This window comes from Rutidosis leptorrhynchoides, chromosome 11 (genome assembly GCF_046630445.1).
Source record: "Rutidosis leptorrhynchoides isolate AG116_Rl617_1_P2 chromosome 11, CSIRO_AGI_Rlap_v1, whole genome shotgun sequence".
Lineage (NCBI taxonomy): Eukaryota > Viridiplantae > Streptophyta > Magnoliopsida > Asterales > Asteraceae > Rutidosis > Rutidosis leptorrhynchoides.
Window position 1 is genome coordinate 177,283,884 of NC_092343.1, and position 20,702 is coordinate 177,304,585.

The 20,702-nt window shown below is 35.0% G+C and overlaps 1 non-coding gene across 1 annotated transcript; it reads right to left on the minus strand.

Annotated features, from left to right (window-relative positions):
- Positions 1-19,409: 19,409 nt before the first annotated feature.
- On the minus strand, positions 19,410-19,516 carry LOC139878924 (small nucleolar RNA R71). The gene has a single exon (XR_011769786.1). It is a non-coding gene; the product is annotated as a small nucleolar RNA R71 (small nucleolar RNA).
- Positions 19,517-20,702: the final 1,186 nt, after the last annotated feature.

Here is a 20,702-nt window from a genome sequence, read left to right on the forward strand (position 1 = left end):
TTTTTCTTGATGCCACTCATGTGAGTGGGAAGCAGTGTTATCAATAATTTTGTAAGCTTCAGTTGCGGTTTTCTTCATAATGGAACCACCAGCTACTATATCGATGTCTTTTCTTGTAGTGATGTCGCATCCTTGGTAGAATATTTGTACTATTTGATAAGTGTCTAAACCATGTTGCTGACATCCTCTCAATAACTTTCCAAATCTTGTCCACGCCTCATATAGAGTTTCATTTGGCTTTTGTGTGAACGTAACAATTTCTCCTTGAAGTCTTACGGCTTTAGATGCCGGAAAGAATTGTTTAAGAAATTTTTAAACTAAGACATCCCATGTATCAATCGCCCCTTCAGGTAACGATTCTAACCAATCTTTGGCTTCTCCCTTTAAAGTACAGGGAAATAACATGAGATAAATCTGTTCATCCTCAACTTCTCGGATTTTAAATAGAGTACAAATTCTATTAAAGGTACGAAGATGTTCGTTTGGATCTTCCTTCGGCGCACCACTAAATTGGCATTGATTAGTTACCATGTGTAGGATTTGTCCTTTGATTTCATAATCTGGCGCATTAATGTCTGGTTGAGTAATTGCATGACCTTGGACAGTGCGTTTAGCTCTCATTCGGTCTTCCATACTTAGAGGTTCCAGATTTTCCATGATTGAATTTGTTGAATCTGAATCACTAAGGGATTCTGACTTAATGGTTTCTTCCTCGACAATCTCTGTTTGAATGATTGGTGATTCCAGAGGAAAGATTAATGGTTCAGGATCTCTGAATTGTCCCTGAATATCCTCCGGATTCTCAATTGTGAGGTCGGGTTCAAAAAATGGATTATCGGAAATTTGAATTGGAGTACTTGGGACTGGATGACGATTCTAAAGAAAAATCAACGGCGACAATATTGGCTAGATGTCTTGATCGAGTTACAGGTGGTGAACGTATAAAAGGTGGTGAATGTTTTGCTCGGTGCATTCACTGAATATCCTATTAGTTATAAAAAATAAAAATAAGTTATCAAATTAATAGACTTTTCTGATTTTGCCCACGTTTCGAATAGCCAATAGATGCAGCAGGTAGCCAAGACCCTTTAAATCGGAAGCCCACAAATCGCCACTAACAAATCCAACTATTACTACGAAGCAGAAAATTTTGGATGTCTATCAATTTAACCGCTTAAAATAATTTTTTGTTGAAATTTAAAGAAATTTTAGAGAAGAAATAGAATATTCTATATCCTAAAAACTAGAGCGTCGAGATATAAGAAAGAAAATGAGTACGTCGAAAAATAAAAGGTCGAAAAATAAGCGTAAAAAAATAATAAAATGCAGCGTCGAAACTTAAAAGTCTAAAAACTAAATATTAAAACTTACGTCTAAAGGTATTAAAGCTTAAAGAAATTCTATATTCAAAACGGCAATTATTTAAAAAGTACTAAATTCTTAAAACGGCGTCGCAAAATTCTAAAGCGCTTAAGTCTTAATCTAAAGAAAAAGCACTTAAAGAATTTTACGGAAAAACTTAAAAATCTAGAAATATAAAATACTACGGCAAATACTATATCTTAAAACTAGTTACGAGCGATAAAAATACAAATATTACGAATAAAAAGATATAAACTTAAAGTTGTAAAAAAATACAATTTTTATAAAAATTTTATTTTTATATTATTTATTAAAGTATTAATTTTTAAAACTAATAAAACTAATTTAAACTAAATATTACAAATTAATTAAAACTAAAATTAATTAATTTAATAACTAACCCTAATTAGGGTTTTAATAATAATAATAATAATAATTAATACTCCATAATTAATACAGAACTAGGTCAAACCTGGCGTGTCATATCAGGCCATGCGATCGCATGGATATCGCGTTATATTTTCATGCGGTCGCATGGGTTAGGGTTTCAGGCCAGATTATGGGCTGCTACAGTACCAGGCCCGTAAATTTTTAATTTTTTAATTTTTCTGTTTTTATAAAATATTTATATAAACAAATAAAAACTTATATTTTAAACACTAAAATAAAAATAAAGAAACTTTATAATTTTATATATATATATATATATATATATATATATATATATATATATATATATATATATATATATATATATATTTAACAAACTCTTAAAAATATATATATATATTTTTTTCTTTTTATATTTTTGTTATTTTTAAAATTTAAAACGTATTAAAACTTAATAAAAATCTTTTTTTATATAGCGTTGCGCTTTCGGTGTTTAAGAACTAGTCTTGGTCCCCGGCAGCGGTACCAAAAATACTTGATGTGCGTAGGGGTGTATACGAAATAGCTTATATTTTACTAGGAAATACTATTAAATACGATACAATTTTACACAAATTATTTATTTATTTATAGAGTGGATATACCTAAACCTTGCTACAACACTTATAGACAGTGTACCTAATCGTACAGTAGTGTAGTTTTTAGTAAGTCTGGTTCGTTCCACAGGGATCTAGCCAAGTTTAACGCTATATTTTTAAAAACTATATTTGTATAAATATATATATATATATATATATATATATATATATATATATATATATATATATATATATAAAGTAGTATTATTATTTTTAAAAACTATATTTGTATAAATATATATATATATATATATATATATATATATATATATATATATATATATATATAAAGTAGTATTATTATTATTATAAAAGGGGGTTTTTACCGTTTAATGACCAGTTTGTCGATTTTAAAACTTTAGTCGCAGTTAAAACCTAATGTAAAATATTAAAAATAAATATAACTTAATTTAAAGCGTAAAGTAAATGACAATAATTAAAGTGCGATAAATTAAAGTGCGATAAATAAAATGACAATAAATAAAATTGCGATAATTAAAAAGTACGATAATTAAAAGTGCAATTAAATAAAATGACAGTAAATAAAAGTGCGATAAAATATGAAATAAAGGAATTATGCTTATTTAAACTTCCATAATCATGATGTTCGACGTGTTGATTTTAGTTTATTATCATGGGTTAATTGTTCTTTGTCCTGGATTATTCGATATGTCCATCTGGTTTTTGTCCATAACAGTCCATCAGTCATAAATATAAAGTGCGAGTGTCCTCGTCAAATTATCCTGATATCCGAAGTCAAATATTCCAACTAATTGGGGACTTAAACTATAATTATACCAATTTTCCTTGTATGTAATTCACCCCTATTTTAATAAGTCCATTGACTATTAATCCATTCCCGTGTCCGGTTAAATGAACGATTATTAGTACTTATAAATATCCCGCCCATCGTGTCCGATCGAGTGTATATGGTTATTTATAGGTACGTCCAATTGTAAATATTTATATTAAATTAATGAACTATCATTCAATTAAAAAAATATAAAGCCCATTAATAGCCCATAGTCTAATTTCCACAAGTGTCGTTCTTTTGTCCAAACCCCAATTATGGTACAAAGCCCAATTACCCCGTCTTTAATATTTAGCCCAACATCACGATTATTTCGGCTTAAATAAGCATAATAATAACTTAGCTACGAGACATTAATTTAAAAAGGTTGAACATAACTTACAATGATTAATAATAGCGTAGCGTTACACGAACAGAATTTCGACTTACACACTTACAACATTTGCTAACATACCCTTATTATTATTAATCTTAAATTAAAATTAAAATTAAAATTATATATATATATATATATATATATATATATATATATATATATATATATATATATATATATATATATATATATATATATATATATATATCTTGAGAGAGAGATTGATGAAAAAGGAGTACATAAATCGGCTGAAAACTGCGAAATTTATAGATCTGGCCAACCTTTTTGCTCCATGCGATCGTATGGCATTTGTGCCTTCTGGCCATGCGATCACATGGCCTGGGAATCCAGCTCACATTCGTTTGTCTCCTAGTTTGCCGACGGTTTTATTAAATAATATAATATATATATAATTTTAAGAATTAATTATATATTATATTATATTCATGTGCATAGTTGACTTGTAATTTTTAGTCCGTTGCATCGAGCGTTGAGAGTTGACTCTGGTCCCGGTTCCGGATTTTTAAACGTCCTTGCGTACAATTTAATATCTTGTACTTTGCGTTTTGCGGCTCGTACTCTTGTAATTTTGAGACGTTTCTCATCAATAATTTGAACCACTTTGACTGTACTTTGTACTTTTGAGCTTTTTGGTCGTTTGCGTCTTCAATTCGTCGAATCTATCTTTTGTCTTCATCTTTTATTATTTAAAAGAATATTACTTATAAATAGAACAATTGCAACTAAAAGCTTGTCTTTCTTGAGGGATAATGCTATGAAATATATGTTCGTTTTTAGCATTATCAGTTCCAGAAATTGGTAATGTGGGAGATGTACCTTATCCATTATCATATACTTCCTACCATTCGTATGTTTCGATACTGTTTCTCCGTCTCGAAGTCTGAGATAGGATGGTTTTCCATTGAACGGAGAGCATTACTCAATTTCACCGGTGACATGGATACCTCTTTAAAAGAGTGGCGGGAGTCGTTCTTTTTTGTTGATAGAAAGGGACTGCCGGCACAGTTTGTCGAGCTTTGTAAATGGGCAGTCAATGTTAAAAAGGAGCCAATAAGATCCCGAGTTTGAACGTTGCTGAGCAGGCATGTATATTGGCCATTCGGGAGTTCAACTTTCCCCAGCGGCCATACCTGGAGGCCATGCTTGTGCTGGAAGGAGTTAGTCACCAGTGGCCAGATCCAAACACTAAGCCTATCATTCGCTTCAATGGAGCAGGTGGAGACTGATCCTAGCCAACTGTTATGTCGCATAGTTTATCATTTGTATACTAACCTTGTTTATATTTATGCAACAGTGATGGATTTTGCTACCGCAATGGTTTTCGGCGATCTGGAAGAGATCCAGGTTGAGAGCATCCCGGTTAACCCGGGAGACGAGCCGGATATCGTTCCACAAGACCTGGGACAGAATGCCGGTGATGGGGCCAAATTGGTTCTCCCGGGACCAGATGTGCCGGAGGGGCACACGGCTGTGAAGAGGAAATTGACGAGCTCCCTCAGCTGAGGATGAAGAAGGCCAAAGGTAATCTCCTTTTTTGGACAAGCCAGTCTTACTTTTTGTTGTGACTTGTCTCATGCTTGACTATCTTAATTTTTGCAGCTGTTGTCGAGCCTTCTGTTGGTGCTGGGGCAACCGGGATGGAGCCTATAGATTTGGGTGGAGGAGAGGGTGAACATTTTTCCCTGGAGAGTTTTGATGACATTCACTTTAATGTCCCTTCGGGCAAGGATCTTGTCCGCGCATTCTCACAGCTGGATATCGATTATCTGCATGAGTTATTTGGAGAAGGGGTCCTCTTCGGTCCTCCGTCAAGCTTTCTCTACCCTTCCTATGGGTGACGCCAAGGTTGCCCATGCCCGAACAATCTTGGCATTAAACACTTTTTTGTATGACAGCTTTAACCGTGACGAGCAGGTAATGATGGACCTGGAGCGTCAGCTAAAAGCTGCTCAGGTTGAGCTATCCCGGACGTCCATAGCCCGGGAGGCTATTAAGAGCTTGGAGAGCCAGCTTAGGGCTGCCAAGGAGGAGCTTGTCCGGGTGTTGGCGGAGAAGGATAAGGAGGTTTCTTCTGCTGTTTCTGCCAAGGAGGCAGCCCTGGCGGAGTGTAAACGGTTGCAAGGTGGTCTGCCTTCACTTTTGAAAAGGGCTATCAACTCCAGCATCGTAAAGGCGCCTTTTGAGAATTACTTGAATAGCTTCGGGGCGGCCAAATTTACACATGCTGTGAGGTTGATGCAAAAACATCACACCGGCGGGGCAGTCCTCTTGCATCTGGATATCGCCGAGAAGGTAAATACGGGTGCCGTGCAGGAGCTCCAGGCCGTGCAGCAGGCATTTAAGGAGATCCAATTTTGCAGCTTTGAGGATCTTTGCTCTGATGAGGCGACAACCGTCCTGCAGTTGTTAGACTTTAAATTTTAGTTTGTTGTACTGCATGTTGTTGCACATTTTTTAAAGTAAACTTGTAATGAAATCATATGTAATTAATGAAATTTTAATTTTCAAGTGTTTTGTGATGAATTTTCTTCAATCGAACTAGTTCGTATCTTCATATATAGGTCTATACTACATTTGTATTAGTTTTGGCATGCACACCATGCAGTCACGTGTGTTTATGCCATCTACTCATTGGCAGTTTATCAGTATAAACTTGTACCGACGAGGTCTAGACAATCACCTCTTAAGGGGGTACAGAATAACTAGCGTGGGACTTATGTGAATGCCGGAATCCGTCTGCCGCTAGCCAGTTTTTATTATATGAACATCGTTTGTAAATAACATAATGAGCAAGTTATTGTAAACGGTAAAATGCTTTTATTCATTCATAAGAGGGAAAAACATACATATATTCTTTTATTTGAAAACAAAGAAAAGAAATAAACATCAAGATAACCATGAGTTGAAGTGATCAGTTTCAATCACGGTATCCATCTAAATTTCAGTGTAGCATCTAGCCACTTTTGTTTCCCTTAGCCAGTGTTCCATCTTGGTTGGTGCTTTCACAACTTTCTGGCTTGAAACGTTTTAGTGCCGGATTAAGGTATTCAGTTATTCCATGGGCATATTTAAATTGTTCCCCCCATTCTGGCTGATAGTGCCAGCCAACACTTTCTTGTTCAATCTTGTAAGAAATAGTCGGACTCTTTTTGTTGGAGCTCGCTAATGGAGGGAAGTAACTTAGCCGTTTAAGCACTGACACACGTTTTTCTTCCAAGATATGTGGTGTCTTTCTTGCTGTGATACTTCGTGTGACTTGAGTATTAACTTTTTTCGGGAAGGGTTGTAGGGTGGATTCAACCATTGTCATGCCTTTCCGGGTTGGAAATATAAACAAATCGTGAGCGGTAGAGGTAATGGCGTTAAAATTTCTGAAGAAGTTTCTTCCAAGATCACATTCGTGGTGGTCATAGATCTGACGACGTAGAAGTCAATGACCTCACTACGGAGGTAGGGATGGGTACCTACCGTGACCGTTGCCTTGATTCTTCCTATAGGTTCTTTAGTAAAGCCCATGAACCCGGAGATGGCAGCGTTGTACTATCTCATTTTCCTACCAACACATTTCGGGAGTTGGGAAAAGAAATGGGCGTACAAGACATCAACCTCACTCCCGGTGTCAGTGTACATTTCTCGAACTCGAAAGCCGTCTATCTAGCCGTCAATCACCACATACTCATTTTGAGCGTAGTGTGCCGGTAGCTTTGGGAACATGATTGCGGCGTCACTCCAGGGGTTGATCTCATCTTTTTCAATACTGATCATGTTAATTACAACCTTATCTTTTGCTTCCTGAAGCTTCTTGCCGTCTTCTTTCTGCCAGCTGAATGTCTTGTTTGGATCAGCTTTCTTGAATTTCCTGCCTTGCAACAAGTGATTGAGTTCACCAGCCTTTATATTTGCAATTATCTCTCGCATTAACGCTTTACATTCGTCAGTATCATAACCGTGGTCCTCGTGGAACTCATAGTACTTGTCGGATTTTTGACCTTCCCATTCTCAAGTGGTGCCGAGAGGAGTGAATTTGGCTTTCATTGGCTCCCTTAGCAGTATCTCCCTTGGAGTTTTGGTCAAGTTGTCAAGAAGAGAGCCCTTATCGTATGGTCTTTGGTTGCTTTTTTCATGCATGTGACCGTCATGGCTTTTGCCGTGATGGTTATGACTATTGTGGTGACTGTCACTGCGTCAACTTTCATTATGACAGTGCCTACTATCGCTTCTTCTTTCATTGTCTCGCTTCTTCTCATCTCGGTGGTACCCAACTTGCTTCTCCCGTCCAGAATGCTAATATTGCCTTGCTACTATCACGGCATCTTCGAATGTACTCGGGATGTTCCATCAAAGTTCAACAATAAGAGACGGGTGTGCTTCTTTGTCTAGGCAAGTTATGAACTGTGACGATCGCTCCAAATCCATATGGACAATACGTCATTCATTGATTTCATTGCAAGGTATTTGACCTCTATATGATACGTTTTGTAAACATTGCATTCTTTTGAAAAGGCACACCATAAATGAATATTTAAATCAAAGGTTTTTAACATCTGATGATTTCTACATATAGACAATCACTGTAAATAATAGTTTACAATAGTACTTCCGTTGACAGCACAGTCAAAATAAGATACATGGTGATGATTTGGTGAATGCAACGTTTCCTTGAAAAATATGCCATGTATGACTCCATGCACATAGCTTGTCTAACATATAAGCAAACAGCGGAAGACTTCTAGAAACCTGAGAATAAACATGCTTCAAGTGTCAACACAAAGGTTGGTGAGTTCATAGTTTTAATATTACACATAATCCGTATATCAATGTGGATTTACAAAAGTTCAGTTGTTTTATTCAAAACGTTTATCAATAGGTTTTACATAAAAGGTGGATCACAAGATTTCAGTTATTTCATCCGAAACGTTTATCAATAGGTTTTACATAAAAGGTGGATCACAAGATTTCAGTTGTTTCATCCGAAACGTTTATCAATCGGTTCTACAAAATTGAGCACCCTGGTAACTAAACTTTAATGCTTATATAATTTGTACCCTTTGTATAATCATCTTAATAATACACGTAAACCAACGTGTACGCTTCTCAAATAGCATACGTCCGTTAAAAGGCTAGTGCTCTAGCTCGGACGGGGATATCAAGCCCTATGGATCCATATACTACTACTCGCGCCCACCAATTCTTATAACTGGTAGTTACTAGTTACCAAAGCTAAGGGATTTTCGGTTCAAACTCAGTGTAGAATTTAGTATGTACTTGTATCCATTGCGTTTAAAAATAAAGTGCATGTATTCTCAGCCCAAAAATATAGATTGCAAAAGCAATTAAAAAGGGAGCAAATGAAACTCACACATATAAATATTGTAAAACAGTTATTAAAACAGTGCATGTATTCTCAGCCCAAAAATGTAATGAGTAAAAGGGGTCATATGAAACTCACACAAAATCAGTTTTAGTATTTGTATCCATTTAGTAAAACAGTTTATAAAACTGCGCATGTATTCTCAGCCCAAAAATATAGTTTGAAAAAGGGATCATATGAAACTCACACAAAATCAGTTTTAGTATTTGTATCCATTTAGTAAAACAGTTTATAAAACTGCGCATGTATTCTCAGCCCGAAAATATGTATAAAAAGGGATCAAATGAAACTCACACAAAATCAGTTTTAGTATTTGTATCCATTTAGTAAAACAGTTTATAAAACTGCGCATGTATTCTCAGCCCGAAAATATGTATAAAAAGGGATCAAATGAAACTCACTGTTTAATATTGATATACAATATTGCATGAAAGCACGTAGACGCATCGGAGATGATAAACACGAGGTTTGATTCACAAAAAAATACCCCCGAACATTACCCATAACCTCCTTGGCAATAACCCATAATTTCCTTAGCTCTAGCTTGCTCGAAAACTCATTTTGAAAATTACTTGGACAGCACTCCGTCGTAATATTTTATGTACATTATTATTTTTGTATCGCAAAAATAATAACACTAATAATAAAAATAATAAGATTAATAATAATCTTATTATTATTAATAATAATAATAATAATAATAAAATAAATAAATACGGAGTAAAAATAATATATATGTGTGTGTGATTTATCTGGCCAAAACTCGAGAATTTATAGCACTTGGCCTGAAATCTGGAGTCATGCGACTCGCATGGAAATGGCCTTCTGGCCATGCGACTCGCATGAGGACCAGGGACAGCTCACATTGTTTTGTAATTTAGCTCGTCGACATAATTAATTATTAATATAATATATATAATTTAAATAATTAATTATATATTATATTAAATTCACGTGCATAGTTGACTTGTAATTTTTGTTCCGATAAGTCGTACGTCATCACTCGACTTATGTCCCGGTTCTGGTTTTTCGAATGTCCTTTCGTACGCTGAGAAAACTTGCATTTTACGTTTCGTGACACGTACCTTTGTCAAAATATAGCCTTAAGTTATCCATAAACTATACCACTCATAGTATATCTTAAACTTTCGAGTATTTTGGTCATTTACTTCTATAAATCATCATCTCGTTATTTGCTAAAAATACATTTTAAAATAGTGTTTTACTGTAGCAAAGTTACTGTAGCAAATAGTGATTTTCGAAAACACTGTAGCATTTTGAGTAATGTGGCAATTTGAAAACACTGTAGCAAATTAGTGTTTAACTGGTTCATCTTAAACGCTTTAGTTAACTTATCTAAATATCAATTGAATCAATAAACGAATGTTACTATCGTTTATTATATATATGTATATATCTTTTTAATATACATAAATCAGTTTTTAAATACACATTGGACGTTATTTATAAATAAATTTTAATAATAAATATTTAAATTTATCATATACATTAAAATAAATATTTAAACCAATAAGTTTAATGTACGGTATCAAACAATTAATACATTGTTACCTTTTCATGTTATAGTATATATGTATCTTTTTACATATAATTGTTCGCGAATCGTCGAAAACAACCGAAGGTATTTAAATATATAAAAGTAATTCAAAAATTTTGAGATTCAGTTTTACATACTTTGCTTATCGTGTCGGAAATGTTAATCATACAAAGATTAAGTTTAAATTTAGTCGAAATTTCTGGGTCATCACATGAACCCGGAAATCTGCTGTGTTTTCGGGAGTCCTGGTATTTTTTGACATTCCAGCATGTACCTTGTGATGAAACTTTCAATTTTCTCTCCTAGGTACATTGGTATCTCATGGGCATACAAATGTGTAAACGTGTGCCGGCGAAGATTTTGATATTGTATGAGAAACTTTTCCCGTAGATCTGCGAAGCATGTGATACCGTTTGGTGGCAGTTTAGCGAACCACCTTTAGCAACAGACTGTAGGACAGTCGGAAAGAGATGGCATGCAACCTCATCACTCCAATGTTGGGTTTTCATGGCACCCACAAAGATTTGCAGGAAATCGTCCAGGTCAGTGGTGCCACTGTACACACCCAAGGTGACCGGTATGATGATGTTATCGGGCAAAATGCAGCCGGCTATTCTTTCGCAAAACTTCTGGCTAGTGGCCAACATCTCAACGGGCCGCTTTGCTTTATTGCCAGTGATTAGAGTAAACAGATTCTTGAGTGCAGTACCCTGGACGGCAGGTTGTGACAGAGAATGCTTGTATGCTGGCGGTGCAGCCTGCACGAGGAGCTCCGTGAGCCATGCGTTGGCGGCAGCCTTGGTAACTCCGTCACCTCCTGAACCGATGTGTAGCAGAGGGTTACCCTTCAGAATGTTAGAGTTTTGTTGCAGTTGCCTTCCTGCGATATTAGTGCTTTCGCCTAACACAGTCTTCAATTTCTCGATTACTTATTTTTCAACGTCAGCTGAGATCATCTTGGTGATTATTTCGGCATCATCATGAGATGATCCGATCCCACTCGAACCACCGGTCTTGAAATCGGAGATACCCATGTTCAGTCTTTTCCCGTCAGCTGGTGACTTCTTCCTTTTATCTTCATCGCCACTAGAAACATTCATTTTGTCATCTGAAGTGTTGCCAGAGTGAATGTCAGCGATGGATTGTTTCTGTGGTTGCGGGGGTTCCACCATTGGTGAACTTTCTGTGTTCAAAGTGTGTGGAACGATATCGGATGTTCCTTTTTTGTTTGCCATTTTGTTGCCTGGTTTTGCTGTATTGTTCGTACCTTTAAGTAACACCTGTCCCTTTCATAGTTGTAACAAACTTTAACAATCCCGATGGGCGATGTGGCACCTGTCCTTTTCATGGGAATAATCAAGCGGATCCTAACAAACTTTTCTAGATTCATGGACTGACGTGGCGTGCAGCTTGTTTGTATGTTTGTTCCGGGATCAAGTACTCGTTCCGGGACAGTGCACTCACTTCGGGATGAAGTGGCTGCTCCGGAATAATGCACTTACTCCGAGACAGGTGCTTGTCCTGGGACGTTATCCTTGTACCGGGTCGAAATATTAAACCGGAAGCTGTGGTAGTTCCGGTAGTGTGGTGGCCCCGACTAGGTCATTACGGGTGAATGCCTTGATTAGTCGGGAGGGGATTTGCTTCGTATTTACTCAAAGTGTTTCTTCACGGTGTTTGTCATGACCGGACAAAATTGTTGTCGGTTTATCAAAATGCTTATTTGTGTTGATATAATCCTTATCTTCTTAATGCCTCTGCATCCGGCTAGGTGATGCCGGTAGTGTGTATGTTTATCCAGGCTGGATGGCGTTCCCGGCTAACCGTTGTCCGACGTGGTCCTTCCCGGGTGCATGCATAAGTAACCTTCTGGTCAGGTTACTGAGGTGATGCCAGGAAGACGTCCTTTTCTGGGATAGGCTTATGCCGGGTAAAAACCCTAGCCGGGATGCTGCTAATTAGTGTCTTATTGAGACGGTTCATTATACGTATCATATATATATATATATATATATATATATATATATATATATATATATATATATATATATATATATATATATATATATATATATATATATATATTGGTTTAATCAAGAGAAAAGCACTTTTTTGAGAGAAGTAATTTATTTCTTTTTGTTTTTTGAATTTTTTTTCAAACATTAAGATCACATGAAAAGACGAACATTTAAAAAAAAATACTTTGTGATACATGTTATTATTTTGACGGAAAAACTTTCGAAGAAATAAATGATAAGACCACTTTTTACGGGGCCACCGTTGGGCCGTGGTTGGTGGCACGATTCAATGACACCGTTGCTAGCGGGCGCCCTTCAGGCCGGCGTTAAAGCACCATCGATCAAAATGCTTGGCAACGACGGTCGTTAGCACGTTGGTTGGGTCCATGGAAATAATAAAAAAATCAATTAGCCGTTTGGCAACGACTACTTTTTTTATTCTCTATAAATACTACTACCCATTTCATATATTATATACTTTAAATTACCACTCATACACTTTAAAAAAATAGAAACTTTCGATAATGGATCGAGATGATGAATATTATGAAGAGGCGTTAGCGATTGTAAATGCATATAAATATATAATCTAATTCAAGCACTCGATGCTATCCATTTTTTTAGAACAAGAAGCTGAAAATGAAATATATAATCTTCATCGCCACTAGAAACATTCATTTTGTCATCTGAAGTGTCGCCGGAGTGAATGTCAGCAATGGATTGTTTCTGTGGTTGCGGGGGTTCCACCGTTGGTGAACTTTCTGTGTTCAAAGTGTGTGGAACGATATCGGATGTTCCTTTTTTGTTTGCCATTTCGTTGCTTGGTTTTGCTGTATTGTTCGTACCTTTAGGTGACGCGATTTGATCAAACCAAAATCGTTTAGTATGAATATATTTCGGGTTTGAGTGTTTGATTTGGGGGAAAAAGTGGATCGAATGTTTTAACTTCAATAATTGTGCGGACCCTGATTTGAGATCTGGATTTCAAGGGCGTAAAACAATCGATTAGATTAACCTTACTCGATCTGAATCGAATAAGTCAATATCTTAAGGCTAGGATTAATTCCGATAATGACCGGATCCTTGATCGAAATTGCATCAACGATTGGAGAGATGCTACTGTAATTAACTTGGGCAGAGTAACGTTAATGCATCCAGTGTTGTGAAATAAATGATCTTGTTTACGTATGTATAGATGTTATGAGGGAATGGTGACGTGACACCTGTCCCTTTCATGGTTGTAACAAACTTTAACAATCCCGAGGGGCGATGTGGCACCTGTCCTTTTCATGGGAATAATCGAGCGGATCCTAACAAACTTTTCTAGATTCATGGACTGACGTGGCGTGCAGCTTGTTTGTATGTTTGTTTCGGGATCAAGTACTCGTTCCAGGACAGTACACTCACTTCGGGATGAAGTGGCTGCTCCGGAATAATGCACTTGCTCCGAGACAGGTGCTTGTCCTGGGACGTTATCCTTGTACCGGGTCGAAATATTAAACCGGAAGCTGTAGTAGTTCCGGTAGTGTGGTGGCCCCGACTAGGTCATTACGGGTGAATGCCTTGATTAGTCGGGAGGGGATTTGCTTCGTATTTACTCCAAGTGTTTCTTGACGGTGTTTGTCATGACCGGACAAAATTGTTGTCGGTTTATCAAAATGCTTATTTGTGTTGATATAATCCTTATCTTCTTAATGCCTCTGCATCCGGCTAGGTGATGCCGGTAGTGTGTATGTTTATCCGGGCTGGATGGCGTTCCCGGCTAACCGTTGTCCGACGTGGTCCTTCCCGGGTGCATGCATAAGTAACCTTCTGGTCAGGTTACTGAGGTGATGCCAGGAAGACGTCCTTTTCCGGGATAGGCTTATGCCGGGTAAAAACCCTAGCCGGGATGCTGGTAATTAGTGTCTTTTTGAGACGGTTTATTATACGTATCTTATATATATATGTATATATATATATATATATATATATATATATATATATATATATATATATATATATATATATATATATATATATATATATATATATATATATATATATATGTATATATATATATATATATATATATATATATATATATATATATATATATATATATGTGTATATATATATATATATTGGTTTAATCAAGAGGAAAGCACTTTTTTTGAGAGAAGTAATTTATTTCATTTTGTTTTTTGAATTTTTTTTCAAACATTAAGATCATATGAAAAGATGAACATTTAAAAAAAAATACTTTGTGATACATGTTATTATTTTGATGGAAAAACTTTCGAAGAAATAAATGATAAGACCACTTTTAACGGGGCCGCCGTTGGGCCGTGGTTGGTGGCGCGATTCAACGACGCCGTTGCTAGCGGGCGCCTTTCAGGCCGGCGTTAAAGCACCGTCGATCAAAATGCTTGGCAACGACGGTCGTTAGCACGTTGGTTGGGTCCATGGAAATAATAAAAAAATCAATTAGCCGTTTGGCAACGACTACTTTTTTTATTCTCTATAAATACTACTACCCATTTCATATATTATATACTTTAAATTACCACTCATACACTTTAAAAAAATAGAAACTTTCGATAATGGATCTAGATGATGAATATTATAAAGAGGCGTTAGCGATTGTAAATGCATATAAATATATAATCTAATTTAAGCACTCGATGCTATCCATTTTTTTAGAACAAGAAGCTGAAAATGAAGTTGTACCTATACCTAGAGCTCATAGAAGACACTTTCCTAGAGACCGAGAAGGAAAAGCTAAACAATTTTTCGACGATTATTTTTCCAACTCTCCCACTTTCCCGCTTGATAAGTTCCAGATACGCTTTCGTATAAGCAAGTCTTAGTTTATCGGTATATGTCGAGGTATAATAAATTTTAATCAAGAACCTATTCCAATTATATTACTTTTTGTCAACAAAAACATGATGCAACCGGTTTATACAGTTTTAATGTTTTTCAAAAATGTACGGTCGCTATAAGACAATTAGCGTATGGTGTTACGCCCGATATATTTGATGAATATCTACACATGGGTGAATCAACTACTTATAAATGTTTCGAAAACTTTTGCAAAAGTGTCTTACACTTATATTCGGCCGAGTACATGAGAAGGCCAAATGCACATGATGTACTGATAATGCTAAAAATGAATACATATTTCATAGCATTATCCTTCAAGAAAGACAAGCTTTTAGTTGCAATTGTTCTATTTACAAGTGATATTCGTTTAAATAATAAAAGGTGAAGACAAAATACAGATTCGTGAATTTGAAGATGCAAACGACCAAAAAGCTCAAAAGTACAATGTACAATCCAAGTGGTTCAATTTATTGATGAGAAATGTCTCAAAATTACAAGAGTACAAGGCGCAAAACGCAAAGTACAAGATATTAAATCGTACAAAAGGACGTTCGAAAATCCAGAACTTGGACATAAGCCGAGTATCAACGCGCGACGAAACGGACCTAAAATTACAAGTTAACGATGCACAAGAATATAATATAATATATATATAATTATATATAATTATATATTTTATATTATATAATAAAATAAACCAGCAGCCCACGTTTTGCTAAACAAAATATCTGGATCCAGCTGGCCATGCGATCGCATGGCCTGGAAGAACAAAAACCATGCGATCGCATGGCTGCAGTGAGGCCAAGTGCTATAAAAAGGCAGTTTGCTCGACGTTTTATGTACACCTTCTTCAACTGATACTCTCTATCTCTCAATATATATTTATATTTTAATTATAATTTTAATTTTAATATTAAGTTAATAATAATAAGGTTATAGTGGCGAATGTTTTAAGTTTGTAAGTCAAAATTCTGTCCGTGTAACACTACGTGATTAATACTCATTGTAAGTTATGTTCAACCTTTTTAAATTAATGTCTCGTAGATAAGTTATTATTATGTTTATTTAAGCCGAAGTAATCGTGATGTTGGAATAAATATTAAGATTGGGTTATTGAGCTTTGAACCATAATTGGGGTTTGGACAAAAGACCGACACTTGTGGAAATTAGACTATGGGCTATTAATGGGCTTTATATTAATTAAATGATATCTCGTTGATTTAATATAGAGATTTATAATTTGACGTGTTTATATATAACTACATACGCCTGACTGGGTACGGTGGGCGGGATATCTATAAATACTAATAATTATTCATTTGACCGGACACTGGGATGGATTAATAGTCACTGGACTCATTAAAATAGGGGTGGATTACATTCAAGGGTAATTGGTGTAATTGGTAACAAAGTATAAAACCGTGGATTACACGCAGTCGATAACCTGGTGTATTCATTAAACAAAGTATTAAGACCTTGTTAAAGTTTGAATCCCCAATTAGTTGGAATATTTGACTTCGGGTATAAGGTTAATTTGGCGAAGACTCTCGTACTTTATAATTATGACCAATGGACTATTATGGACAAAACCAGATGGTCATATCGAATAATCCAGGACACAGGACAATTAACCCATGGTAATAAATTAAAATCAACACGTCAAACATCATGATTACGGAAGTTTAAATAAGCATAATTCCTTTAATTTATATCTCATCGTACTTTTATTTATCGTCATTTTATTTATCGTACTTTAAATTATTGTACTTTTATTTATCGCACTTTTATTTATCATCATTTACTTTACGCTTTAAATTAAGTTATATTTATATTTAATATTTTACATTAGGTTTTAATTGTAATTTAAGACATAAAATCGACAAACCGGTCATTAAACGGTAAAAACTCCTTTTTATAATAATAATAATATTACTTATATATATATATATTGATACAAATATAGTTTAAAACATATATAGCGTTAAACTCAGTTAGCTCCCTGTGGAACGAACCGGACTTACTAAAAACTACACTACTCTACGATTAGGTACACTACCTATAAGTGTTGTAGCAAGGTTTAGGTATATCCATTCTATAAATAAATAAATAACTTGTGTAAATTGTATCGTATTTAATAGTATTGCGTAGTAAAATATAATCTATTTCGTACTACACCTCGTACACATCAAGTATTTTTGGCGCCGCTGCCGGGAATTGACGAAAGCGAAACGCTATATAAAAAAAATTAGTTTTTAAGATATTTTTGTAAAAATATAATATTTCTTATTTTGTAAAAATATTTTGTTAAAAATACAAAAATATAAAAACATAAAAAAAATTTACACGATTGAACCTACAATTTTTGAACCTGCATAGTAATCTGAATCTGCATCCATGAGATCGCATGGCTGCACCACTTTAAACTCATACGACCGCATGAGCCTGTCTGACAGGTCTGGTACCTTTGACTGTACGATTAGGGTTTACGTTTAATAATAATTATTATTAATTAAGTTATTATTTAAGGTTTTAATTAAAAAATATTTAGTTTAAGTTTAGTTAAATTAGTTTTAATTAAGTTTTTATAATTTTAATTAATACTTTTATAAAATAATAATATAAAAATAATATTTTTATAAAAATAAGTAATTTTATCATTTTTTTGTATCTTTTTATAAATTGTATAATTTTATCGTTTAATTCGTAATTTGAATTTTTATCATTCGTAATTAGTTTTAAACTTAGTTTTTACCGTAGCTAATTTATATTTCTAGATTTTTAGGCTTTGCCGTAAAATCTCTTAAGTGCTTTTTCTTTAGATTAAGATTTAGGCGCTTTAGAATTTTAAGACGTCGCTTATCGCTTTAGTTTTAAATAGATTTTAGTGCCTATTTAAGTTATTACCGTTTTGGATATAGAATTCCTTTAAGCTTTAATACCTTTAGACGCAAGATTTAGTTCGTTTTTCGACGCTTATTTTTCGACCTTTTATTTTTTCGACGTTTTTCGACGCATTCTTTTTCTTCCTCTTATTTCTCGACGCTCTAGTTTTTAGGACATAGATTTTATCTTCAAAATTTCGATGAAAAATTATTTTAAGCGGTTAAATTGATAAAAATCCAAAATTTTCTGTTGGATTTGTTAGTGGCGAGTTGTGGGCTTCCGATTTAAAGGGTCCTGGCTACCTGCTGCATCTATTGGCTATTCGAAACGTGGGCAAAATCAGAAAAGTCTATTAATCTGATAACTTATATAATTTTTTATTTTTATTTTTATAACTAATAGGATATTCAGTGAATGCACCGAGCAAAACGTTCACCACCTTTCATACGTTCACCACCTGTAACTCGATCAAGACATCTAGCCAATATTGTCGTCGTTGATTTTTCTTTAAAATCATCATCTAATCGACCAAGTACTTCAATTCAAATTTCCGATAATCCATTTTTTGAACCCAACCTCACAATTGAGAACCCGGAGGATATTCAAGGACAATTCAGAGATCCTGAACCACTAATCATTCCTCCTGAACCACAAATCATTCAACCAGAAATTTTCGAGGAAGAAACCATTAAATCAGAATCCTCTAGTGATTCAAATTCAATAAATTCAATCGTGGAAAATCCAGAACCTCTAAGTATGGAAGACCGAATGAGAACTACACGCACTGGCCAAGGTCATGCCATTACTCAACCAGATATTAATGCGCCAGCTTATGAAATCAAAGGACAAATCCTACACATGGTAACTAATCAATGCCAATTTAGTGGTACACCAAAGGAAGATCCAAACGAACATCTTCGTACCTTAAATAGGATCTGTACTCTATTCAAAATCAGAGAAGTTGAGGATGAACAGATCTATCTCATGTTATTTCCCTGGACTTTAAAGGGAGAAGCCAAAGATTGGTTAGAATCATTACCTGAAGGGGCGATTGATACATGAGATGTTTTAGTTAAGAAATTTCTTAAAAGATTCTTTCCGGCATCTAAAGCCGTGAGACTTCAAGGAGAAATTGTTACTTTCACGCAAAAGCTAAATGAAACTCTATATGAAGCATGGACAAGATTTGAAAAGTTGTTGAGAGGATGTCCTCAACATGGTTTAGACACTTATCAAATAGTACAAATATTTTACCAAGGATGCGACATTACAACACGAAAAGACATCGACATAGCAGCTGGTGGTTCTATTATGAAGAAAACTGCAACTGAAGCTTACAAAATTATTGATAACACAGCCTCCCACTCACATGAGAGGCATTAAGAAAAAGACATCGTTAGATCATCTAAAGCGGCTAGAGCCGATTCTAGCCATGACTTTAATTCCATTTCCACAAAGTTAGATGCTTTCGAGAGACGAATGGAAAAGATGACTAAAGATATTCACGCAATACGAATTAGTTGTGAGCAGTGTGGAGGACCACATTTGACAAAAGATTATCTCAGTATTGAACAAACAATGGAACAAAGAGAGAATGTTTCATACATGAACCAAAGGCCTAGAAATAATTATCAAAATAATTATCAACCGCCAAGACCAAACTACAATCAAAATCAGAATTATAACCGAAATGTTCCATACAACAACCAATAAGGTCCTAGCAATCAACAAGTATCCAATAATACTTACAATCAGCAAAGACCTATTTTTCCAAATAAACCACCATAAACCGATGATAAAAAGCCAAATTTAGAAGATATGATGTCGAAGCTAGTTGAATCTCAAACGCAGTTTTTCACATCGCAGAAACAAACCAATGAATAAAATGCTCAAGCATTTAGAAATCAACAAGCTTCTATTCAAAATCTGGAACAAGAAGTAAGTAACCTAGCAAGGTTGATAGGTGAAAGAAAACCAGGGAGTCTACCTAGCGATACAAATGCTAACCCCCAGAATGAAACAGCTAAAGCCATTACCACAAGAAGTGGTATTACACTTAAACCACCTGAAATACCTGTAATATCTGATGACGCTATTCCTACTACACATGCACCACAGCCTGAGCAAGATAAGGAAAAAGAACCGGTAGTTGAAAAGGTTAATGAAGATAACACAGTTAAGGCAAAGCCTTATGTTAAACCATACCAATCATCGCTTCCTTACCCGAGTAAAATGAGAAAAGAAAGACTTGAAGCCGAGCAATCCAAATTCTTGGATATGTTTAAACAAATAAATGTCAATCTTCCTTTCATTGATGTGATTTCAGGAATGCCAAGATATGCTAAATTCCTGAAATATCTAATCACAAATAGAAAGAAAATGGAAGAACTCTCGGTTGTTACTATGAAT